Here is a 27,147-nt window from a genome sequence, read left to right as displayed (position 1 = left end):
AACTGCATGCATTTTTATGCAAGTTTACTTCATTAAATTCAAAATGCGTGTGGATTCATGTCCTACAGCAAATTTTTATTGTGATTTAATTTAGCATTTCAGGCATTTCGCTATTCAATATCTTGCTTTCTACATATGTATATTTAATATGTATAATTTTGATCTGCTGCTATCAAATAAGCTGAATTAGTGAAAGGCAACACAGTGTTCAAATAATTTTGCTTGATGAATACTTTAAAGCCTATAGAAAATACAGTGGAAATGCTTAAATTCTCATTAAAATCTGTCTGATTTACTCAGTAATACACACTAAAGCCCTTTATTAGGTAATTTCTTGGGCAGTTTTCACAATGATAACATGGTTCTCTTTTATCTAGAGATACTTCACTGTAAAACATACTCTAAGAAAAGAGAGGGGTTTTAATGAACAAATCCAGTAGTATTAATTTTAAGCCCAGTTGAAGTACTAAGCCAAAAAACAAGAGTATGCATTTAAATAGTATCTCTCCAGTAAAAAATGCTGTTCACATGAACACTGAGCTCATCTGCCACATTAGTTTTTTTTAAATGGAAGATCATATTTCTTCCTTGGGAGCTGAATTGCTGTATCAGTGTTTCATTTCCTGAGTAGTAGAGGTTTGGACCAGGTTACCTCAAATTAATCTGTATCGTCATATGTTTTGGTCTGTTGGAGGGCTCTGCTAACACTAGGGGTCTTCACAGGAGTAAAGCAGGAGTAAAAATGCAGGTTTCTTCCTTGGAAAGGAACAAATTGTTTTATTTGAAAACCCCTAGTAATGCTATTTAAAGTATTTTAAGTTCTGTTGAAGTCTTATAGGATCTTTTAGTTTAGCATGTTCAACTGGTGCTTCCTTAAAGGGGTTATCACACCAACACCCTCCATTTAGAGCCTTTATTTGTCTCCATGTATGTTTGAGCAGTTTCATCTGAACTTGATTTTCTCCCTCCCTGCTTTAAACTGAATGTCATACACTGGGAAAATCAGATTTAATAGGTATTGTTTATTTATAAACTGTTGAAGTGTTGCAAAATATAATGACATGGAGTATCAGCCTAGATGTTTCATTTTAGTTTTGGGGCTTTTGTTCATTCCTTATTATGTTTCTGTACCCTTAACTTGAGGTGTAGAATGCTCTCAGGTTTTGCTTCCTTGGTGGACATATCTAAATTAGGCATTAAGTGTAATTTTGTTCTCTATATTTGATTTGTGCTTGTGATGGTATGAAAACTGCCCAATAGTAAAATAGCCTCTTCTGCAACAAAACAGAGTATTTTAAAAAATAGATGTGTTACCTTTTCTTAAAGCACCCTCCGTGTCTTTAGATTATACTTTCCATAAAGTAACACATTCCGAAAACGCTTTGTGTTTTCATGAGGTTAATGCCTATATTAAAAAAAGAAAAGTGCTGATAGCAATTTAATTGTTCATGCCATGGGGTGAGAGTCATTCCAGAGGAGAAGGATTCTCTTTGGGGCGTTGGGGAGGCCTCAGTGAGCATCACCAGCCACCTCTGGGCAGCGCCTCCGGCAGCAGTCGCTCACGGAGCTGCACATTCGCAGCAGCCAGGGAACAGCTGCTGCCTTTGTGTGCTTTTGCAGCTCCCCTAACAAATGGCTGATTAGAAATTGAGCAAAAAATGATACTCAGCACAAAACAGGAAGGTGTCTTGTGCTTCTGAAGTGTGCACGTGACGTGGTGAGAGGAAAAGGAGATGCAGTAGGAGGAAACATTGTTTTCCCTAGAGAGATCTGGCTTTTCAATGCCATGGAAAATAAGTCTTGTTTTGTATCATGGAAAGTCAGGTGCTGCAACCCATCAGCGTCTTTTTTGGGTGGGGCAGCAGGGGAAGAGAAAAATCAAGATGTGTAACTGTGTGTCTGAGGCAGTATTTTGGGGCTGTGAATTGGTTTAATTGATAAAAATGTCCCTTAAAAATGTCTAATTCCTTCTGTCATGTGAAGATACTCTGAGGTGAACACCAGTAGCTCATGCGGAGGTTTGTTGCAAGTTCTAGTGTAAACAATGCACATCAAATTAATTGCTAGAGAGCTAATTGTGATGGTATGGATTTTCCCCCAAGCATTGCTCCAAGTACACATCAGTTCCAGCTGAATTTCAAGGAGACCATGGTGGCAGATGCCTCCATTTGGTGATGAATGGCAACCCATGTGAATTTACAGGGAAGAGGAGAGGACATGGTTGATGAAACAGCTGCTTTTGGCATAGGACTGCTCTGTATTAATCCACCTGGGTAACTGATCTGCCTTTAGGCAAGGGAAAGAACAGAAGGTACATCCTGATTGAACAGAGAGGTGTGAAGAAAAGCATCCTTGCTTATAAGAAGTAGGGATTGCTGTCATACATTATTGGGTCACCTCATGCCATCATCTTTTCCTGTCCATTGCTCCTGGGAATGGCAACAATTCTTACCTTTACCATGGAGATGCTGTGATGGCTGCATTAAGAAGACAATTTAGATTTGTTTGGAAACGTAATGGAAATATACAGGCCTGTAATTAGTTGAAGAGATTTTTTGCTTTGAATTATCAGTCCTTGCACTCTCATACATAGTCAGTGGGGGCCCATTTGTGTTTCAGCTACAACTGCCTCCTGATGCTGAGTCAACAGCACTGTTTAAATACAAAATAAATTATTGCCACCTGATGCCAGTTCAGAATTAACATTATTTTAAAAGCCCTGGTAAAATGATCCTGACTGCCCAGGCTTATTTTATGGCATACCAGGTGTTGTAGAAAGCAGGGCAAGCATGGAGAATGGGTTTGCACCCTGTGTCTCCTGCCACCCTCTTGTGCATATAAGAGACTTTCCTCAAAAGCCAGACCTCGGTACAAACACAGCCCAGACTGTTTACAATAAGAGAACACCTCAATTCAAGCAGCTGTCAGGGAGCAGGTATTAATCATGCCAATATTCAGCAAGCCATGTGTGAGAGCTTTCTTGTTCCTTTGAGCTTAATATGGATAAAGCCAGTAAAGAAAGAGAAAATGGAAAAGGTGGCTTCACTGATAAGAAAACCTACCATAAACTTTGAATTAGTGACAGTGTGTACCAGATTTGCCTGTGGAGTGTTTCATTAGTATTGTGTACTGCCTCTACTGCATGTTAGCTTTCTGCTGACATGTCACCTGAGATAACAACATCATCTATTTAAAAGGCTCAGGAAAGAGACAAATTAGTTTCCTAGTGTCCTAAGAAAAATGTGAGTACTAAATACATTCACTGTGTTTCCACACTCAGTGGAAATTGTTCTGTTTGTGATTTACACATTTTTCTTAGTAAAACAAAAAAAGCCTCCAAATTATTTTTTCCCTCACATCATGTGACAGACTGGATCAGGGAGATAAATCTCATTCAGGAGATGAAGCAATGTACAATAACATTATGGGACCAGCTGCTCTCTTTGTATAATTTGCTGCATGGACTGCATTTGCAGAGCCCAACAAGGTCGAAACCAATTAGCTAATTAGAATGTGCCAGAAATAAGATAGAATACTTAAGTGACAGGAGAAGTAAATGCAGTTCTCCAGTCATTTTGTTCAGCAATACTGATCTAAAGATTGATATGGAAAACACAGAGCAGTATATTGTGCCTAAGATTATATTTATCCAACAGCTTTTTTTTTTTTAAACTTAAGAAATCCTGATGTTGCAATACTAACAAGTACAAATTCTGCAGCTAAAATGGCGGATTTTAATAAATGGAACAGCTGAGTATTGGTCTAAGTCAGTACTCAAGAGCTACATAAAAGTAGCTACATAACAACTGAATGTTTTAATAGGTTTATGATAACAAGATAGGGTGTTTTTTTAAAAGTAATACATCGTTTAATTGTAAATTTGTGGTTCAATTATCAAAGTGTTTTTTAAATCATTCTACATTTCTAGGTATATAGGATCAGAGTCATATATTGCATTTGCAAGCAAGATGGCTGGTGATGAGATGTGAACTACCTGGAAGGCAGCATTCAGAGCAAATACTAAAAAAAGAAATAAACAGGATGTGGATTCTGGAGGGGTTCCTGTTTTAAATATACAGGCTGTACTTTTCAGCTCTCAAATGAGCTCATGAAAGCTATAATTCATCAAATTCTCTCTAGGCCGGTGCAGAAAAAGCCCAAGGGTGGCAAAGAAATTAGGAATGATGGTAAGCTTTGTGTGTAGGGCCTACAGAAGCAGAGCAGCACATCCCATGACAGCACTGAAATCGTGGGTGCAGGACAAATTGTACCTTGGGTAGGAGAAGTGAAGGCAGCTGGGCGCAAACAGAGGCATTTATAGCTCTGCCGTCACAGGCACCGCAGTGACCTCAGTGTGGCTGCTGATACCTATCCTGGAGCCCTGCTAGGGCAGAACATCTTTCATTAAACTCAGTGCAACTAGCTAGGCAAGGCTCTCTCTAGGATGGATGTCTCTCTGTAAGCCGGGTCCAAATAGTTCCTGCAAGTTCTGTGCTAAAGGAGGGCGAGCAGTATTTTACTTAGTTGAAGCTGAGGTTGAGTTGAAGGCACTGAGCTCTATTCTTTGATCCCTTAACAGGTATAAATGCTGTGTAACACTGCTGTCAGGAAGTATTGGGAAATGACTGTAAGAAGTGGCGTACTAAAAGAAGTTGCACAGTTGTGAATACCTTCTTGTTGTAGGGCAGTGTTGGACACCGTATACTTGTGTACACTGTCACAGATAATTGTTTTCTGAATGAAGTTGTTTGTACATAGTTGTGTACTCTTTGGTTTTTGTTTGTGTAGCAATAGTGGATCTCTGATGTTGCTGTTAATGTTACCTTTCATTGTTTACATTTTGCTAGGGTTGAAGCAGGCTCTAACTATCGCTGATGGTAACATTTTTTCATCATCTATTTGCTTCTTATATAGGTGAGTTTTATTAATTTCTGTAAAAGAAACTTCAAATAACTTACAAATTAAATAAGCAGCTATTGCAGTAGGCAATTGAATATAAGTCATGGGCCTTTTCTGGGAAATGCACAATTGACTTAAAGGAAGGATGTTTAGTAATAGAAAATTAATTTGCTAACTAGTTTTTGGAGCAATTTACAGCCCTTTCAGTCAGGTGACTGGACGTGTGAGTGGTGCAAGCTGATCAATGGTCCATCAATATGGCAATGCCAAATGTATATAAAATGGGAAAATGTACTGTGGTCATGGCCCAGAGGCAGAGCTTGGAACAGTTGGCCAGGATGCTGTTCAGTCAAGAGCTGGATTGCTAATTTAGCTTTGAAAACTCCTTCTCAAGCTTCTCCTACAATGGCTTTCCTGGTCAGTTCTTGACTTTTCTTTTGGTTCAATAAAAAGTCCTGAGCTTGTTGTAAAAGAACTGCTAAGGTCTCACTGACACTTACTCGTCCTTGCTCCTCCATCATTTCTGTTCAAAAAAATGAAAAGGTTACTGCTCTTTAAATATCCCTTCACAAGGGTCTGTGAGAACTGAACTGTCTAAATTCATGTATCTGGTTAGATAAACCTCTTTCTTTATGAAAAGTAAATACTCAACTTTTGTCTGTTCTTACTTTCCTCAGGAAGAAATCCCACATGTGAGCCTGTTTTGGAAAGTGGCTGTTAATGAAAGGGTGGTACAGTGGTGTTAAAAAGTTCTTCTGTCCCCTCCATTCAGAGTTCATGAACTAACAGCATCTCTTATATTACATTTGAATAGTTATGTAGAAAAAGCAAAACAAAATTACCATGCCTGCAAAATTATTTTGTCTTTATTCTATTTGGAATGTATTAGAAATTGAGAATGTAATGTATAGAAAAATACATTATTATAGAAAAATGTAATAGAAATTGAGGGTAAGTTACAGATTTGTGATCTCAGAAATGGAATTCTTCATGGCTGGTGCTGGATAGTCTTTTTCCTATGTATTTTGACTTACATAAGGTAGAGTTGATATTCAAGTATATGAAAATGTCACTTAACAGTTCAGTAATAAAATGTAGTTGAAGTGGAAAGAGCACAAGTATCTCAGGGGCATGAAATAGTGAGTTCCACAAAAAAGGTAGATTGCTTTAATTAGCACATTAGGTCTGTGGAAAAACTGTGTATGATTCTGTAAAGTGAAGACTCATATTCTGTTGTCCTCTATTTATCATACATAGCTTCTCCTGAAAAATGGTAGTTGCTGTTTAAGGAATTTTGAAAAGAAGATAGATAGGGATCTCCTTGGCTGCCAACTCCAGCTCCTTACTGTTTCAAGTAGCCCTTCATATTGATCCATCTTCCCTGCTTGTAAGGCACAGGGCAGGAATGGGAAGGGAATGGGAGTTGCATCCATTTTTTCTGTTACAGGTTCTCATTGGTTTAATGTTTAGATTTTTTTTAAATTTATTTTTATTCGCAGCCTAGTTTTATTCATGGCCACCTTATATTTATTTATTTGTTCTTATGCCAGCTGTGCCTCCTAGACTGAATAATTTTTCCTTCCTTTTGCTGTTCAGTTCCCTGGCATATTTTCTCTTGACTTTCATTTCACCAGACCAGATATGCTTAAGCATTTTCATTCTCTTTTTGTCAGATAGATTTTCCATTTCTCTGATCATGTTGGCACCTCTTTTCTCCACATCTTCCAATTTAAGCTTATCATTCTTTAACATGAATGAACAGGGTTCTATGGCAATTTAGAGATAGCATTGATTAGATTTTGCCCATATTGGTATTTCCTTCTCTCCTGAAAAATCTTGTTTGATGCAGCTTAGAGTTGCATTGTCCATAGAACACTAACAGCTCAAACTTAAATCCTATGACTTATCCTTTTCCACCTCGGTCATTTTCAACTGATGAAATTCTGGCTTATGGAAGAAATTATTTTATTAGTCCTTGGGGGGGATGGCCTTGCCATTTATATGCTAGATTTTTATTTCACTAGTGTTATTCATGTTCTCAAGGTCACCCAGTTCTTTGCATACAAATATCCCAATGCTCCTTGGTATTGATTATCTCCCCAGAAATGAATTACCAGGATATGTCACTAATATAGTACTGGCACTTTGGCTAAAGTAGTTACAAAAATAAAAAGATTTCTCCCAAGACTGGTCATTGAGGAACTCTCTTAATAGCTTTCCTCTAGCCTGAAAGTTTCTAACAGTAACCACTTTCATTTCCCCTTTAGTCACTTACTGACCTAATATTTCTGATATTAATCCTAATTTTATGTCAACTGAGTAATGATTTCCCATGTTGCATGATATGAAAAATGCTTATCTGAACTTGCAATATGTGAGGTCTCCCACATTTCCAGTGTCTAATAATCCCCAGAACTTTGAAGATAGCTACTGAATTGATACAGTATGATCTGCCTACTCATCCTCCCTTGACCTGTGTGTCTTTAAATTAAATGCAGCTACTCTGAAAACTTCCTTTGAAAAAATACACATTTTTGAAAAGCTTTCCAACCATCTGATGCTCTAATGACTTTCTCCTCTCTCCCACTTTGCCACCCTACACTATTCTACTCTGTTCCATACCTATAGGACAAGATAATGATCCTACCTGAAATATCCTCTGCCTGTTCTTTCAGACTTTGGGCTGGGAATTGTTCTGTCACCCTCAGCTTAATCTTCTTGAGCTTTTCTTCTAGTTTCATAATTAACTGATCATTTATATTTTTACTCCTGCTATATGTCTTCATCCCTGCATTCAATATTTTCACCCTAATCCTAAAGTCTGTACCATCTTCACTACATTTTGATACATTTCTCATTTTTCTTCTTGGTATTTTATTCATATAGGTGAAAAATATTTCACTATTTGTTCTTATGTACAGACATATTTATTGCTAATTCCAGCCCATGTGCGTGTATATAGTTGTTTACAAAGAGCAAATATTTTTGAGTACTAAAACATCTTTGAATTAAACAGCAGACCTCTTTTGATCTTAATCCTTAATTCCATACAGAAAACTTTGAAGTAACTTTTTGCTTACAATACATTCCTTATACATTGGGTTAGGCAGATATTCAAAGGAGCAGCATAATTTATTTTCTCAGGTTTTAGTCTAGCCTATCCTGTACAAATAAAATTAAAGAATAGTTTTCACACTTCATATTAAAATGTGTTAGAAGAACATATGAACCTCTCTTTTTTGTGTTAAATCAACTTAGTGTTCAGATTAAGTATGGTTTTGGAAGACTGAAAGGAGGAATTGGAAAATATCAGTCCAGTGGTAGTTGGGAGACATGTTGAATGTGTGAGCTTAATAAGGATGAAATGAAGCACTCTAGAGTGAAAACTTTGAAGTTGGACACAGAGAACAGGAATGAATGCAAAAGGAGAAGAGAGGAAAAGAAAAATACCATAAGGAAAGGCCATCACTAAGCAGGCACCGTCTGCGCAAGGGAAGGAACAGCCAGGAGGGTCATGGGGCTTAGGTCTTTTACTGGGGTAGAACCCAATTTCCTGCTATGAGAAAAAGGGGAACTGCAATTACCCACCCAGCAATGAGAAAGATGAGGGGAGAAAAAAAAAGAAAATATTTTGAGCCTTGTGGAGAAAGATGTTCACTGGAGGCAACCACAGCTTCTGTGATGCAGTGAAATAGAAGTCTAATATAAAGTAAAACAGTGTATACTAATGTACTATAATAATTTAGTCACCTGAGAGCACACAGTGACAGTGAATGGTTCTAGACATGTTTGGGTTAACTGGAAAAAATGAAAGGGAAAAAAGTCAGAGATCAAAGTTATATTATTATTTACTTTTTATTTATGTACCCAACACAAACATTACAGTAACTTCTGCTAACTTTGTTGACCTTCTTTGTCTGTAGGATATAATTAATAGGGGGATGTTTTCTGCCTTTTTGAGGGAATGTAGTGTCTTTCAAGCTTATGAATAATTAAGGTACTCCGTACTGTGTTGCATTGCTTGCCAGATACTGGGCCACTAAGTTGATTCAGCTTGGTATTTCAAAAGAAACTATATTAATTTTCATAATTCAGTACTAAGAAAATTTCCAGCTCCTTTTTTAATGGATTTTGATAGTGGGTGCTGTAACCATAGGGTAAAAGTCTTCTATATTGATTTAATAATACAGAGCAAAATCCAGAACTTCTTGCTTTGAAGGATCATAGGGTTGCTTTAGAGATTTCCTGCTTTTTTCCCTTTTAAAATTTTTTTAAAATTAGTATTATTATTGTTTTCTCTTATTTTGGTGAACAGTGTTGTATAATTACATTTGCATGGCCAGGAAAGGGATCATGAAGGGTCATGGATAATTTCTGTGGCTGAAAGCTGTACATGTATGTGTGCGTGGCCACATTTGCCAAATTTCTGTTGACTCACACCTACTGCAGGAGAGCAGGATGTGTTTTAGAACAGAGGTGGCCAAGCTTTCACAGAACTTTTCTGGCTCGTTGTTGGGGTGCCTTGTTGCATAACTTAGAGGAGTCGTTAGCTTGTTTAGGACTGCATACTGTAAGGAATTTGTCATGGTGCATTTTCATCCTCATTGAAGTACCAGCTCATTCCTCCCAGAAAAAGTATCAGAGCTGTGCTGGATGAAACCTTTAACAGAAGCTTAACTCTTATGCTTGTTGGAGAATATAATGGAGCTCCCAGCAGTTCCTGCTACAGGGCTGCTCTGACACCTGGTCAAGAAATATAGATCCATCATTGGTGATGTTTGGTGTGTATAATGACCAAAGATGCAGTGGCATAGGAGTTCAGTTTAAGACAAGAGGCAGCAGATGAATAACAGTGAAAGGGGGTGCAAGTCCCAGGAAACATTTGAACATATAATTATAAGGTCAGTTTTGATCATAGCCAGAATTACAGAGCTCATTTCTGCAGCCTTTGTGCTGAATAGAGTTTGGCCAGGCAAGTAGTACTACTGACTGCTTTAATATGTACTGTTCTTTGCAGACACTATGTTTTGAGGCTCTAAATAGGGTCAGGAACCACTATTTGGATTGTTTTGAATTTTAGTGGCCTTTGCAGTGTGAGAGGATTAGGAAATGTAAACTCTGGGATTTTGTTTTTTTCCTCAGAAGTTTCATTTGTAATAAAAAATAACTAACGAACACCGTGTCACAGCATCTGTTACTAGAGAAACTTACTTTCAGAATATATTCTCTGTAAGTGATTTGTTGTTCTCATAATTTTAAGTATTTATAAAGGATTCCTTTTAAGGGTTGGTTAAGTTATATGGAGGGAAAAATTTCACTAGCAAATAAGTTCCCAGAGGAACAATAACAGCAACTAAGAAACCATGTTATGGTAGTAGAAAGGTTTATAGCTATGTGGGTCTATATGGGAGTGTTATGTAAGCCTCTACTCTCACAAATCACTGAGATATTAGGTTATGCTGAAAGGGATGAAGGTGCTCAGCTGACTACATTTTCAGCTTTGTCAGTAGTTAAGTTGGTGCTAAGGATACAGATGTTTCAGTGATTTAAAGGAATAGAATAAAAGTGCACTTTTATGTCAATGGCATGCCAGTTTAATGAGTAATATTAAGAATGGTTATAAAGAAACAATATGCAGCAAAGTAAATTCTCTTCATTCAGCTTTGACACTGCAATTAAAGCACAAATGCTATTTATGGGAAAACCTGTTGTTAAAATAACAATTACAGTAGCTTGTTTTATTCTTTTATTTCATTGAAAGACAATAAAGAATGTTATTAATTTTTTCTGTTTTCAACTAAAATGCAACTGAATTTTCCTACACGATCATTTTGCTTTTTTACTCTTTCCATCTCTCTATTTCACCTTAAAGTTTTAAAGAGCTATTTTTTCCAGAAATAATTGGGTCATTTTTAATTGCTGTCAGCAATTTGTTAGTCAGAGTAAAGCTTACGCTAGTTCCAGTCATGGATTTGTGAAAGCTTCCAGTATTAACTGCTGCAAATAGCTTCTGTGGCAGCACACTACCCTCCTCTCCAGCCCAGCTCACTGGACATCCATGTCCTCTGCTATTTAAATGAAGGTGGGACATCCTGCCCTGAGATGTTACATTCTCATATACTGGTTTTTTTTCTGAGCATGGTATTCAAAGAATAGACAAAAGCACGCCAGAATAGTGATGGTTATTAGTATATCCAAAACTACAGATGTATCTTACATTATATAAATCCTTATTTTCAGGAGTTTAATAATGCATGTTAGAATAGCCACATCAGAAGGGTTTTGTATTTTCAAATGGATGCATTTCAGAGTAAGCTCTACACAAACACAACATTGTGATTAGATAACATGTCACTGCTGTGCAGTTTGTTACTTTGTTTTTCTACTGCCTTGATAATTATTGTGGTGAGATGATCTCCTTATTTACTGACATTCTGTAGGATCACACCAGTAATTCACCTGAAATGACTGTCTGCAGTCTTACAGGGTCTTGCTGCTGAGGCTTTTCGAATGCTAATGTAGGTCATAATTAATCAATAGTGATTGTGCAAAGCATAAAACATTTATATGATCTTCATAACTGGCACCTAAATTCTCCACAAGAGACAGCCTGAAATAGTAGCCGAGCTTGTCCTTGCATCTCTCTGTTGTAGCTTGTACTGTTTGATGTGCTGGCATGCTTGCCCTAAATAGTCTCTGAGGTGAGTTGTTTGGATGTGTCATTTCAACTGAATATAGCTTTGCATACTCCTGTAGCACATAAAAGAATAGAATACCAAAAGAGATCTAAATAGTATACAGCAAAATATGAAATACTATTCTTTTCTGCTACTCTTATAGAAGCAGCACTTTAATGTGCCATTTAATGTTATTTCTTGAAATACCATTTTGAGGAGTTAATAAAGAAAAAGCTTTATGTGCTTATTGAAACACTGGTGGTTTACTTCCTGTGTTCCACAGCCTTAAGCTTCTTCTAATGTTAGGAACAAGGACATTCTTTTCTCATCTGTTTATTTTTGTCTTTATACCTTCATTAGGGTGGGAGTTTTTAGCTTCCATTCTGTGTTCCATCATTTTTACTACTATGTTTCTGCTTGATAGGCATTACAGTTGATTTTCCAACAGAAAAAAGGACTTTGAAGTGGCAGTTTACTTAAAGTAACTTGGTACTGTGTCCTGATCCTCCAATGCCAATATCAGTATTTCTTTAAACTCTTTGGTTTATTGCTATAATGTTTTTCTTTCTTTTGACTTTATATTTGCACAGTACTCAGCATGCTAGGACTCCATCTTAATTAAATCTCAGGACTGAGCTGAAAAAATAGGGAGTATTTATTATCTGGGAAAAATGTAGAAGGGAAGGATCTGGGATCCAGTAAACACATGCAAAACCAAGTAAGCATTACCCTCCTCACTCTTGTTCACCCAAAAATCAACCCACCAAAAACCAGAGGAACAGTTAAAAAATTAATTTACGTCCTTAATTCTTCAAATGCACATGGGAGACCGAGTAGTTAGCAAATTCATTAGTGTTTTTTTAAGTCAGCACTGATACAATACTGTGTCTACAAAATGTGGTCCATGCAATTAATTTGTAATGCTTCCATAGGAGCATGTAAAAAAGTGAAATCACATGAAGGTGAGGGAAAGCTTTGCTGTACCATAAATATTATATTGCATTGTATTGTACAAAGGTAATAGTCTAAAACTGTATGCATGCCAGGAAGTTACCTAAGATGTTTGCTTTTTTTTTTCCCCAAAAGATAGAGCTAATACATTTTTCATACCCTCGTTTAAATTTTTCTTTATTGCTTTGATTGATAAATTTTGATGTTTACCTTTTGGAAAATGAGATTTCTGATTGACATTATTAAAGATATCGTTTAGAAATACTGGAAGTATTGGAGGTGACCAGAGTTAAACATGGTAGGTTTTACTGGAATGACTAAATATAATAGATGCTTGACTCCCTTGAAGGTTGCTGGGAATAAGGTGCTTCCTCATTTAGATGCTTTTATAATCTCCATTAGGTGCTTTTGTGCATCTTTAGACATGCAAATACCTCATCTGCTGGTCTGAACAAAGAAGTGTATGCACTGGCAGCATTTACAATGACAGAAGTCAGGTATGCTTTGCCTCAAATCAGTGGGCTTTGTTCATTTATGCCTCTGTCTGAAGATACTCTAGATATAATCAGTTTGGATGCCAGCTGACAAAAAAAAATTCAAATGAGGAATTATACTTCGGGAGGACAAATAAATGTATTTTGAAAATGAGGAGACAAAAACTAAAATTACTTCCATATGACACAAAGCTATAAGTGTGTGACATATCTGGGTTAGTTTCATATTTAACAATACCTGGTGCTAAATACTTGCCCAAAAATTGGAAAATTGGGATCACACAATGCACAGCTCTTCTGTTTGGCATCAATTCCATAATACAATAGAACTTATCATTTGTAAGCTTGTCTGGTTTTCAGTAAAAGAGTGAGAACAGTTTGATCTGTCCTGATACATGAAACAATATGGTCTGGGTGGTTTAAAAACAAAACAGTTAATCAAGCAAAATTTTACTTAAAATACCTTATGATTCCTCAACCAGTCTATGCACACTATCAGTTTTGCCTTTCTGAGCAATTATTTATAGACTATTTAAATAGCCTGGACAGCATGTGGAACTACTGAGAATAATATTGTATTATGAATTACTTCTTCAATTTGTTTCAGTTCAATATGGACTGACAACATGACAGTGAGTCAAGAAAACTGCTGCTTTTTTGAATGCAATTCAGTACAACATGGAAATTAAATTTTGCCTCAGTATTGTTTTTTCTATGTTAAAATATTCCTGAAGTAAACTATGAAATGGTGTGAGAAATAGAATTACTTACTTAATCTTATTTAATCATATTTCTGCTTCTTTTTTCATATTTGCTATCACAAACTTTAGAAGTTGCATTTCTATCAGTAAGGGTCACTAGTAAGTTCTTACCTGCATGATTCCCATTCAAGCACAAAGCACTGACTTGGAGACATGAATAGACAATACAATGGAGAAGTTCCTTAGTGGACTGAATGCTAGTTGTGTTTTTTAGGGAAATCAAAGAAATGTATGAAGCACAAGGATGTTCAGAGATGTTAAATACATCAGGAATGTCAAGAACTGGACAGGCTTTGACAGGCGATAAGGGAAAGGAATTAGAGAAATTAGAAAAGCAAGAAGAGGGAAAAGGGGGAGAGTGCAATTATGGGCATGAGGTATTTATAAAGTGTATTATATACTATCTGGAGCAAAGACAGTTGAGTAATTTTTCTTGTGCTGCCCTTAGGAAAGTGGAACATCAAGGAGATGGAAATGAGGCTTGTGGCATCAGAGGTGGCATCTGGTTTGAGTACTGTGTTGCCAGGAGTTGCATTTAGACTGCTTGAGTAATGCTTTTGGGTGTCCTGGTTGCTTGTTCACCAGTGTGCCTGGAAACCAGGGTGGAAATGGTAAGAGAAAGAGAATGAGGGAAGGTCACTGTGTGCAGTTAGATGTCATGCTGGCTAACTTGAGTCACGAACTGTGACTGAGTACCTGTATTGAGTCTGGGTCAGATGGAGTTAACTTGCTTCATCGCAGCTCACATGCTGCTGATTTAGGTTAGTGACTGAAACAGTGGTGGTAACACACCAGGGTTTTATCTATTGCAGAGCAGCACCTGCACAACAAAAAGGCCTTTTCTGGTTTTGTCCATGGCAAGTAGGCTGGGGTGGGTGTGCCAGACCTTGGGAAGGAGCACAGGCAGGACAAGTGACCCACATCGACCAGAGGGGTGTTCTGTGCCTTGGAATGTCATGCTCAGTGATCAAAGCTGATGCTTGGAGGCTGTTTGAGTACTGGGATGCTGGCAGGAAGGCTTTTGCTTCACTTGTATATTTTTGCCCCATTTTTTCCCTTTACTTTTTAAATTGGCTTTGTCTCAACCCATGAGTTTTTCCTTGCTTCTGCGATTCAAATTCTCCCCTCCATGCTTGGAGGTAATGTGAATGGGTGGCTGGTGGAAACTTAGTCTTTGGCCAGGGACAACCTACCACAATATCTGAAACTTCAGTGTCTTTCTGAATCCTGCTGTTCAGAGGTAGTCAGAAAGATGCCAACTAAAAATAAGGCAGTAATGTCAGTTTATCTATAGTTTTAAAATAATAATTGATTGAAAAATTGAAAACAAAAGAAAAAAAAGTAATATTAATACAAATGTTTTGCAGAAACTGATTATTTCAGTGGCCATTTGGGGTTTTTGGACATTTTTATGGCATTGTGTTATTACTTTCCTGGTAAGTAAATTATCTGTATCTCTTAATAGTCTGTTGGGGATTCTCGGTGAGCAGTTGTTTTTTTGATACATTACTTCACATCTTTTAAGCCTGATCATCTAATATTGACAAGCCTCATGAAATCCGTAGAAAACTGAGTAGACTCTTCATCTGCTACAAGTGGGTTTTTTCAGTAGTATTTCTGAAGTAATGGCATAAAGTAATGGCATAATGAGCCATTGGTCATGACATTTTGCTCATCACCTGGGGACTATCTGAATAAGTACAAACTTACTTTTGGTATCCAAGCAATCAACCAGTACTAAATTTGTATCTGGTTATTTACTTTCAGGTTTGAGTCTTGAGAGAAATATTAGTATCTATCATACATATTCAGAATGTCTTGTTAAGATGCAAAGTAAAGGACTGTAAAACTGTGATTCACCTACACCTTTGTAGAGGCACTACAGACTAGTTTCCTCTCCTGTTAAGTGACAGGCACTTCCTTATAGTTAAGAAAGTAGTACCTCAAAGACAAATGAAAGTTATTAAAAATGCTATCTTTACTACAGCCTGGTTATTCTGCACTGATGGATTGGTTGTTAACACATTTATGTTCGTAAATCTATATGCATATAATATATCTGAAAGTTAAGAATAGAAGATGCAGATTGAAAAATATGTGGGCCTGGCACTCTTTCCTCTGCCAAGGCAGAATTTACTGTGCTATGTATTTGTTTGTCTGAACTAATTATAAAATCTCATGTGTGTTGTAATTTATGTCATTCTTGATGCAAACCTGGTTTCAGTGTTGTGAGTTGGATGCAGTGTTTTAATGTTTTCCTGGTTCCAAGTAAGTGCAACTCTAAAAACTTGCCATCTAAGCTGTGTTGCCCAGTTGGGCAGTAGGAGCTCCAAGCTTAAAATACAAAGGGTTTCCACTCTTAAATGACACTTTGTTGTAATTTACCATAATTTGACTGCTTTGCATGTGCACCTATTCGTGGTTTAGATTCTGACAAAGAAGCTTCCTGGAAGGTGGATGATAAAGAGGTGATGATGAACTTGTCATTTGTTCTAAATGCAAACAACAATTTTCAAGGGAGCTAATTAAAATCTTTATCTGATCCCTAGTTGCAAGAGAGCTCTGCCTGGATGTATGTGATAAGTTCATGCTGTTAGAGATTCCTAATTTGATTGAGGGTTTTTTCCTGATTTTATGAGTACAGCTTTTTTTTTTTTTTATGTTCATAAGTCTTTGCCAGAGGAAATGGCAATCTTCCTTTAAATGTTGCAGTTGGGAAACAATGCTTGGCAAGCGGATTTTGATTATCTTTGTGTATGTGAGAAAAATGTCGACTCAACTCATCAAAGCTGTTTGTAGAGGAAAATGGTTTTCTCCAATCTTACTGGCTAATGAACTTACTTTGAAGAGAGTTGAACCTGAGGTTGTTCACAGGATTTTGATAAACGGTGAGCTTCTGTTTACCAGAGCTTTGTGAAGATTGTTTTGTCATCTTAAAAAGGACGTGCTGAGTTTTCTAGATACAGAGAAACTAGCTGATACTGTACATCAGCTTGATCTGGCAAAGAACATTAAACTCTTAATATGGCATTAGAAGTTGTCAGCTGGTCACGTTAGTTCACTTCAATAATTGCTGGTTGACAGGTCTGTAGATCTGGAAGACAGAACATCAAAAACCTGCCCTTTCTTGTCAGCTTGTTAATTGTATGTCTTTAAGTTATTTTCACTTGTGGCATGAAAAAACCCAATTGTTCCTTCTGCAGAGAGTTCTGTATAAGATATTTTGTTTGATATCTTTCATAAATTAAAGGTTATACTAATAGTTTAAGCTGGAAATTGTTCTTTAATGGCAAGTAAATGAATTGATCAGTGTGGAATTACAGATCATGAATTTAGTGTGGTACAAGAGGTCAGAATGAGTTTGAGGGTAGAAGTTGGCACAGTATAAGGAAATGTAATTTTTTGCTCTGTAGTGAACTATTGATTCTTACTTTTAATTGCATGCTTCAGTATTCAGCATTCATGTGGAAGAAAAATGTTTACAGCAAAGCAAGATGTCTGTCACTGTCTGCTTTTGCTATAGTAAAAAAATTAATGTTAATGATCAGTGAAGCAAAAGCAGAAAGAATGTTGCTAAGTAACATCATACATAAGTGAAGTGGAAGCAGGAGTGTGATATTTACCCAGAATTTCAAATGGGAACCAATAAAGTAGGGTGCTAGTCGAAATAATATTTTTGTCTTCTTGTCATTTAAGTGCAGACCAAAGTATGTATTTTTGCCTGTATGTATTGTGTGCTGGTTTTGATTGGAAAGTAGAGAAATGGACCAGAATTTCCTTGACTAATTTTGTATCATTTTAATAGATAAACAAAAAATTCAGTCCAAATTCTTCTGGAAAGAAATATCCCCAAGAGGAAGGTGAAAAACCATCCCACTGAGACAAGAAAAACCAGAAAACACGTATAAGCTTGAATACTGACATATGAGACAGGCACATTTTTTTGAAAGTTGACAGCTCAAAGATGTTAGCCACATGTCACCAAAGTAATTTTTTATAAATGTCTAACTGTGTGGTACCATATGGATACCTAAAACAACACACAGGGAAAGAAAACAGTTGCAAGTTGCAGTTACCAGATCAGACAGTTCTAAGTCTGTGTGTTCACATGACTCTTTACTCTAGTCACTTGGTGTTCTGCTCTTGCTTTACCACATAAAATGAAGCATAGTTCCTCCTAGGTTTTAGACCATCCTGTTGAGTTCTTTGTTTACCCTTTTCTGCCTTACATTTGTCTGTGCCATGTAAGGAAAGAAAATTGATCTAAAATTTATTAGTATTACTATTATTATTATTTTTAAATTTTTCTCCTTTACCATTCTGAATAACAGGAACCATTGCTAATGAAATTATGATCATGGACATACCCAGTTTAAGCCATACAAATTTGTTCAGTAGAAGTGGTCTCACAGTACTGAGGACCAGTGGGTGATGCAGATGTGTCATGCAGTGGTTTTGACTAATTCCTGGAATATGAAGGCATCCATTTCCTTGCCTTTGCTTAGGCAGAAGTGTAAACAAATTCAGAGTATCTCATTGAAATGGAAGAATGGTTCCAAAAATTCAGACCAGGGATTCTCTTAGCCCTGGATCTACAGTGTTAAGCATCTTATCTCCAATAAGCCATAGCAGATTTCCAGAGAAGAGAAGAATAGAGTGAGAGTGCATAACACATCTCTAGAAAATTCCCAGCCTCCAACTGTTTTCAGCTCAAGGGATTTCCTAAACCTGGTGTGATATCACCAGCTCTCAATGACTCTCTTTTCTAAATTTGTGTTAAGTTTCTCCATTCAGCTTTTAAGATTTTCTTGTACCCCCTAATATGTTTCTGGCAGTTTCATAGATTTTTTCGCCTGTTGGGCAGAGAACCACTTCCTTCTGTTTGTTTTGCACTTCACTCCTACCAGCTTCCTTTAAAGTTATAGTACATATACAAAGGTAGAGTTTGAGTCCTCTGTCTCTCAGGAGAGAAAAAATACCATCAGAAGGCCCTGGAAAAAAAAAAAAAAAAAAGAAAATACTACTACTGTCTTCCAGAAATAAAAGAAGTTTGTGGTTTTGTGAGTTTTGGCCCTTTTCTTGCCTGAATAACGATGCTCCATGGAATTATTCATTCTCTTTCTATGTTTCTAAATATTCTAAATTTTTAAAAAAGAGAGACCAGTGCACACAGTGGAAAGATACATTTTTAAAATGAACTGAAGGGATTAAAGAATATGTGACTTTTGTACCTCAACAGTTTGTGTTGGTAATATAAGTATTTTGCGCTACAAAATTGTGTTGTGAGCACTGAATATTAGGAGCATGTAATAGTCAAATATGTGGTAGATGGGGTATAGCTGTAACGTTATCATCAGCAGTGATACAGACTACTATACTTATTGACAGGAGCAGAAAAATCAATTAAATAGTTTTCTTTTGAACATTGGTTATAATTACTTTGTTGACAAGATACCTTTATATTGCAATCTGAGGTGATATCTGTGCTTCCTTTCAAAACATCACATAAAGTTTTCTAGTGAAAAAATAATCTCAGTCAGAAAATACACATCTGAAGGCATTTTATCCCAGTCATTTGTGGTAGAGATGGCAGCAGGATGGCATTGTAAATTTGCTCAATTTTATACTTTTTCTCTCTGAATCTGCTTGTTCTTTATAACATAACTACAGGCAAGCCCTTAAGTTTGCAGATGTAAATAGCCAGTGTCAGAATGTGTTTCATGCAGAGCAGAGCTATACCTTCACCTGAATACCACTCAAGGTGAGGCTGTCTGCTCACCCTCATTGTACTCCTGTTACAGAAATGAGCAGCTCATCTTTTCTGTGGATTTGTTTTTTTCCCAGAAAGCAGTGAGAGCAAACTGAATGTATCTTCATCTTCCAGTATTTCTGGTAGCATCCTTTATAAGTTGGTCATTGACCTTTCTTGATAAGAAAGCCTTTTCCCATCATTCTTTTATTTTTTTAATACCTGCTGCCTCCTTTCTCTCTCTCTTACTGCATTTCCCCCTAGATATTCATACTACTAAGGAGGTATCTGAGACTCAGGCTGTTGATGAAGAACTAATTCATTAAGAATATACTACTAGCTTCAGTGTCTTTTTATGCAATTAAAAAAGAAAAAAGCAAGGCTCAGCAAAACAAACAACTCCTACCCCCAGCCTCCATTTTGTTTGTGTTCTGTGTCTCCATAGACAACACATAAAGGTTTTTATTAGTATTCTGGCAAGCTCTCACTTGTGGTCTGTAGACCACCAGAGTGCTGACAGATGCACTGTTATACAGAAATGCAAAAATTATATTTGTGTTTCTGTATGTATTCTGCAAAACCCCAAAACATTCAGATCTCTCCCTGCTACTCTGTTCCAGCTCACTCAAGCCATCTGCTTGGTTTTCCTGCTGCATTTGGTCTCATTAGTCATGTTCACATGTACTTCAGGCTGCTTAATTTCATTATGCAAAGTATTATGCACTGTTCATCCAATAAGTGGGAGAGTTCATCTATTCTGCTCCCTAAGAGACTTGTAAAAAGTAGTTTTAAATCTAAGAAAACCTAAAAATTCTTGTTGAAACATGTTCCATGCTTCATTGTTACCTATATTAAAAAGTACTATAGATTTATGTGTTTTTTCTTGAGTTCCAAACGTTAACTCCTGTCTCCTTAGAAATATTTGCGTCTAACTAGGATTTTTCAACACAGTTTTAAGATACCAGCACAAAACTGCATGTCATATTCAAAAGTTTCCTTTTTGGCATATTTAGGTCTTCTGCCTATCAGTGGGATTGCCAATTCTGACAGAATGTGTTTGTGGCCATGCCTGTGAATATTCGCTAGAATTAGCAAAATCATAAGCCTTTTGGACAGGAAGAGAATTCACGGAGGGAAGAGGAATCTGTTAATAAAACAAAGATAAAAAATACCCATTTGCAGTCATCACTACGTGTGCTCTGGCTTTTCAGAGGCTGAGAACTCTGGAGGCTGACTGTGATAAACTCTTGCATCCCTATCATCCAATGGACTTTTTGTTGCAAGATGAAAAAGATCTAAAAAGAGTTCCTGTGATGGCTTTTGGTACTCCCCTATGTGTTATCCCAGACAGAACTCTGCCAGGACCCCAGTGGGCAGAAGAGTACCAGAAAATTGGTCAGCCTTGAGCTGAGGAGGGAATGGCGGAGGCTTGATGGGCAGAGGCACTGGATTAATAGTCAACCTGGATAATGAGAAAGGGCATAAAAATTGGACATGGAATGGGAAACTGGGACTGACTAAACAAAAAGAGTCAGAATTGGCAGGGAGCTCTAGAGAAGACAGATTTAATAAGGAATTGGATATCTGGACAGCAGATGTAGAGCTGCCAGCATAACTGCCAGTAGTATCAGCGAGTAATTCTAGCTCGAGAGACCTGGGAATGTTTGAGAAATGAGCCAGGAAGGCAGGAAAATGGAATTCAGTGGGAGTTGTCTTGGATATATAGGAACATACAATATATGTTACATGCTAGAGGGGAAAAAAAAAATGGACATGGAGAGGAAATAGGGATCTATTATTTGGTGTATAAAATTAGTGGATTTTTTTATCTTAAAGAAATTTCATCACAAAAATAATTCTTTTATTTTAAGGGTCTCTTCCGTAAGGTATATGAATTTTAGAGCATTCATGAATAGGAGAGGTAAACCCCTTAAATTCCTTGAAAAAACAACCTAGGCACTGAATAAGCATAGCTCCCCACAAAAAAATTGTGACTCTGAGACTTCCATAAAACCTCAGAAATAGACTGAATTAAACTTTGAGTGCTTGGCATTGCAGTGATTTTTTTTATTAATGTTGTGGTTTGCATCTAATGAGTTTAATTTCACTTTGTTGTTTTGATAAATAAAGATATTCTATCCAGACAGCCACAAGCTACAAAATAATTGTTGACTGTGAAAGTCAGAACATTTTTAACCAGCTTTTCCTGATAGTTATTTCATTAAAACCCTAGGTGCTGGAGTAATTCAAAGGCTTTAGTCTTTTTTCCTTTTCTGATAGAAAAGACACATGTGGAGCTGTAAATTCTTGTACCCCCAGACTTTGGTGACTCTAAATTCAATGCAATGCGCTTGCTGATATGGACTTTATTCCCTAAAAATTAGAAAGCAAATAATAGGTATATACATTTACAGAAAATTACATAATTTTTACAGTATTTATTTCTTAATACTTAACTAATGAAAAATGAAAGCTTCCTAAGTATTTTAGATTATTTTTATTATTTTTATTTAATTAAATCTTTTTGTTGTTTAAAAAGAATCTTTATTTGTAATTTTATATTTTTAAATATTGTCAAGTCCGACAAAATTAAATACTGATAGTACTTCCTCCTAAGGAGAATATTCAGAAGTGCTACATATGAGATATGGGGGCTGGGCACAGGCTTTATGGGGTGTGATCCAGGTACTAGATAAGGATTCAAGGCATTTAAGACTGAGAAGGATCCTTGAACCAGACTCATGTGACTTTCAGCATATTGTTTAATATTTGTGTACCTTAGCTTTCATCTGTAGAACAAATATATTGATATAGCTTTACTCCTGTTCTTTACTGTCTAAGGGATTTGATTTATAAAAATCTTAAAGATGTCTAACAGTCTTGTTCAAACAACTTCCAGCACAGTGAGCATTCAGTCTTAAGTGGAGCTTCTAGTTATAGTTGTGGGAAAAAGTCATGTGAATTCCTTTAATTTACCAGAATATGAGACTTTATAGAAGGCAGAGAAGGGAAAAAAACCTATATAGTATAATCAGAATAGTTCTAGGAAAGAGTTTTGAGTCTAAGATTGAATTGACTGATATCACTTTTGCCCCTTAATGCAAACTGTTCTGAAATTGTCTTTTTGTGTATAGAAGTTAAAAAATGTTCAAGTGTAAATCCATTTTTTTTCCAGTGTCATGTGAATTCACTGAGTCTGCTAAGTTAAGGAATCTTAACTTTGGGTTACAGCAGTAGAAAGACATGATGTGTGCTTTACTTGGCTCACTGATGAAATCTACAGAAATATATCATATTGGAGCACACCAAGAAAACAGTCCAAATCAGTCCATGATGAAGAAATTTTGTTCATGTATTTTTGTTCTGTGTCTCTTAACAGTCTGATTAAATCTCATGATAATCAGCTATGGGCAATCAGCTGAAAGCAGTGAACAAACCAAGTACATTTAAAAGAGTTTTTAAGCAGCAGTTGTTCATGGGCAAAGATGGAAAATACAGCACTGCAGGTACTGGTAATTGTTTGCATTGAATGTCTTTCTTTTAAAGGGAGAAAAGGAATAATTTTCTGAACTGTGAAGTAGAAGACCCTTCATTCAAGATTGTGAACCCTGCATTGATGCCACTCATATAAGGTATTTTAAACAAACAAGATTCTGTTACCTTCTATAACCTATTAAATGCTTTAATCCATGGCACTTCCCAAGAATTAAAATGGAGATAGTAAAGAAATTAAAGAAATCACTTTTTCTGATGCACAGTTTGTTAGATTAATGAACACGTAATTTTTTGGTAATACATGATACTTCATTCTGACATTAAAGATTAAAAAAATCCAGTTGATTTGCATTTCTTGTTGAGATAGTAGTTGTATTCTTTGCCTTCTTTCACCATCAATTTATGTTTTATCAAATCCCAAGCTATCATGATTCATTATCCATAGATGATCTTGAGCAGCCTTGCATCACAAAAAAATATGCTGTGGCATCTGCCATTGTGCACCACTAAACAGATCACTTCTGAGTAGGATTTGTCTTTGATTAGTACATTCAGCAGTGTGTGTCCTTATATTTTTGCCTGTGAGTATCTTATGCAATGTAGCTGCATATAGAACAGTACTGTGATTTTCCAGGTTGCAGATGGAATGTCTGCTGTGCCTTTTTAGCTGATGAGTTCCATTTGAGTTAATGCTTGTACACCTCAGTCTCCACCAGGCTGTCCCATTGCTTCTGTAGTCATTTCATAAAATTCAGTATCAGTGATGTAGACAGCACAGTGAAATTAGGAGGTGTGATTATAGTATCATCATCATCAGGCTTGTAGCCTAGACCCTTTTCTGATTTTAGGAGCCAAAAATTAAATTCATGTCACAATTGTATTAACAGCATAATAACATCCAGATATAAGTATATTTAATATAGAAGTCTTTATTTCCTGCAAGGTACTTACATTGGTAAAGAGACTCTTCATTTTTAAAAGACAGGAGTTAGACTTAATGATCCTGATGGGTCCCTTCCAATTCAGCATGTTCTATGATTCTATCAAAAATATTTAATCTTCTAATTCCCCTGAATCTGTTCCTGTTCCACCAAAACTTGAAAATAAATTTTGATTGAAGTAGTAGTGTGTTCATCGCAGTGATAAAATTAATTTCCATCTCTGTTCACTATCTTGCATATCTCAGTTCCAGGCAGTTTCTTCTGAGAATATGAAATACTGTCTTATGAATGTGTCTGGGAGTAAGTCACCAATGTTATAACTCAGACTAATTTAAATGAAAGCAAATGTTTTGGGATTTGAAATTTGAATTTCCATTTGAACAATAGCTTCAAGGACTTGCATGCACATTTGACTGTCTTGTGCCCTGAAGAGTATTGCTACTAAAGAGATGATCCACATGGACCTGTGAGCTACAGTGAGGTTCTCAGGAATGTAAAATAGAATAAAGTTGTCTGTAAGGTAAATATGAAGTGGGAAAGCAAATTAAACCAAAACTGGAATATGAATGAATCTAGGAGAATTTTTTAAAAAATCTATACCAATAACCTAAGATTGCAGCAAAACCTGAGGATCTGATGCAGAAGTCTGAACTGGAAATGCCTCTTAATTTGTCACCTGAGTCAGAGAATTTGTTTGGTAGGTCCCCTAGCATGCTGATGTCTATATAATATACTACAAAATGGGTTAAAGGGGTTACTGTAATAAGCAGAGTTAGTAGGAAATGCCTTCTGAGACTTTCTGAGTGTTAGGAAGTGATTAGTGAAATACAAAAAAATTGGAAATTTTTAAGTGTTACAAGGAGTCTTCCTACTTAAAAACACCATTATAGTGGCAAAAATACTCCTTTAGTTGTTTTAGATGCACTTTCTCTTTAATACTACTTTTCATTTAGAAATATTTATGATATTTATGGTGTGTAGATTTTGGTATTTTTTGCTTTGGAGGTATTTATTGCTTGATAGTAACAGGGATGAAAGCAGTTCGCCTCTCAGAGGAACTATTACTTCCAGTGTAGTTGCTTTGAACATTCTAAAAAGGCAGAATGGTGCTCAGGCCAGCTAAGGGAATATCCACAGAGCACAGGGAAAGACTGTAAATAGTACAGATCCAGAATCAGGAGGCCCCAGACCAACCAGTCTCAATGGTCTGACCCACTTAAATTCAAGATACCATGCTAGTTGATAGCGAAATTCTCATGAGTTCTTTCCCATTTTCCTGCACTGGAGGTGTTTATTTTCTAGCCCATTTGTGAAAAACAAGGAGCCCTGGAATCCTGGGACTGTGCAAGAAATAAGGACTAAGGTGTTGTTGCAATGAGCACTAAAATTATGGGTAAACAAAGGTTGATAGACTGTAAACCTCTTTCTAAAAATAAAAACATTTAAGAAATTTCCTATTATTATGATTTTTACCTGTTTTTTTTTCTGAACTAACTCTTCATTTAATTTCTCTGTTGAGACTCAACTTTTCACTGGTAAGTTAAAGTCCCTAGGCTGTAGATGGATACATCTTGCCTCCTTTAATCATTGTCATCTTAAAGGTAAACCATTAAGCAGTGAAAATGGAGTGTTACACAGATCTATGGTGTTTGCATCCATTAAAAATAGGGAGAACAATAAATACAAGAATTACTTATTACAATACTTTAATCAATGTGTTGAAATTAAGCTCTTTATTAACCTCCTTAGCTGAAAGTAAATTCAACTATTTTATACTGGCAACATAAGCTGCAATGAGATTTATGGGTTTGGATGATTCAGATTGAATCAGATGCAACCAAGACTTCTTTGGGGAAAACAAAATTTCACAAAGTAGTACAGTCAAATTCAGATTTTACTCTTCCTGAAAGAAAGAGAATAAAGCTGCTGGTGCAGGAAAAGGCCTCTTTCTTTCCACAGTGCTGCACTTACTGTGTTACAGTCTAAACCAGCAGCAATTACATGTAAGCTGTTAAACAACATGAGAACAATCAAACAGTTGGCTCACTGAGCCAGAGGTGGGACTGGGAGCCCTTGCTGTTTGTCCCAGTCAGTCTCAGCATCAGTAATGGTCAGAAACCAGACACTCATTCTCCTGCATATGTTTGTGTGGCAAGGGGAATGTGCCTTTTCTTTCCTTTTGGCAAGCAAAAAAAGAAACTAAAACTTCATGGAAAAATAATAGCTCTATGGGGAGAGTATACTCCTACAAGTGCACACCATATCTGGGAAGAGAATTGTGGCTTTTAACTGGTTGGATAAAAGCTTCATTAGATTGCTATAGGATGAAGCCAAGAAGCTGGGAAAATTCAGAACTGTTTTGAATTGACAGGGGAGTTAGAGTTAATTACTTGGACACAAAGGAATACTAAATAAGTTTGCTGACAACATTAATGTGGGAGGAGCTGTCAACTCCCTTGAGGGCAGAGAGGCCCTACAGAGAGAGCTTAACCAATCTCCAGCCATGTGAAGTTTAACAAGAGCAAGTGCTGGATTCTGGGATGGGGCAACCCTGGATGTAAGGACAGACTGGCAGAGCAGTGCCATGGAAAGGGATTTTAAGGATCCTGGTGAAGGGCAAGTTGCAGATGAGCCAGCAGTGCCCTGAAAGCCAGGAGGGCCAACCCTGTCCTGGGGTGCATCAGACACAGCATCTCAGCTGGGCAAGGGAGGGGATTGTCCTGCTCTGCTCTGCACTGCCTCACCTTGAGTGCTGGGGGCAGTTCTGGGTGCCACAATATGAAAAAGACATGAAGCTATTAGAGAGTGTCCAAAGGAGGGCAACAAAGATGGAAGAGGGTCCAGAGGAGAAGCCGTATGAGGTCACTTGGTTTGTTCAGCCTGGAGTAGAGGAGACTGATGTGAGACCTCAGTGTGTTTTTCAATATACTCATGAGGGGAAGAGGAGCAGCAGGTACCCATCTCTTCTTCACTCCCATGACCAGTGATAGGACCCAGGCAAATGCCTGAAGTTGTGTCAGGGGAGGTTTAGGTTGGATATCTGAAAAAAGCTTTTCAACCAGAGGGTGGTTGGGCGCTGGGACAGGCTCCCCAGGGGAAGTGGTCACAGCACCAAGCCTCACGGAGTTCAAGAAGCATTTGTACAATGCTTTTTAAGCACATAGTGGGATTCTTGGGGCC

At 36.9% G+C, this 27,147-nt stretch overlaps 1 protein-coding gene across 5 annotated transcripts in view; it reads left to right on the top strand.

Moving 5' to 3' along the window:
• Positions 1-27,147, top strand: part of SYT1 (synaptotagmin 1) — a 333,546-nt gene that overhangs the window by 56,058 nt on the left and 250,341 nt on the right. For 3 of the 5 annotated variants that reach the window (XM_058805517.1, XM_058805520.1, XM_058805516.1), the window contains exon 2: positions 23,078-23,163. The exons of the other annotated variants lie outside the window; for them this stretch is intronic. The gene's annotated coding sequence lies outside the window, so the exon portion shown is untranslated. The remainder of the gene's footprint in view (positions 1-23,077; positions 23,164-27,147) is intronic. 5 annotated transcript variants of the gene reach the window in all.

This window comes from Ammospiza caudacuta, chromosome 5 (genome assembly GCF_027887145.1).
Source record: "Ammospiza caudacuta isolate bAmmCau1 chromosome 5, bAmmCau1.pri, whole genome shotgun sequence".
In the NCBI taxonomy this organism is placed as follows: Eukaryota; Metazoa; Chordata; class Aves; order Passeriformes; family Passerellidae; genus Ammospiza; species Ammospiza caudacuta.
This window is presented reverse-complemented; position numbering and strand designations above follow the sequence as displayed.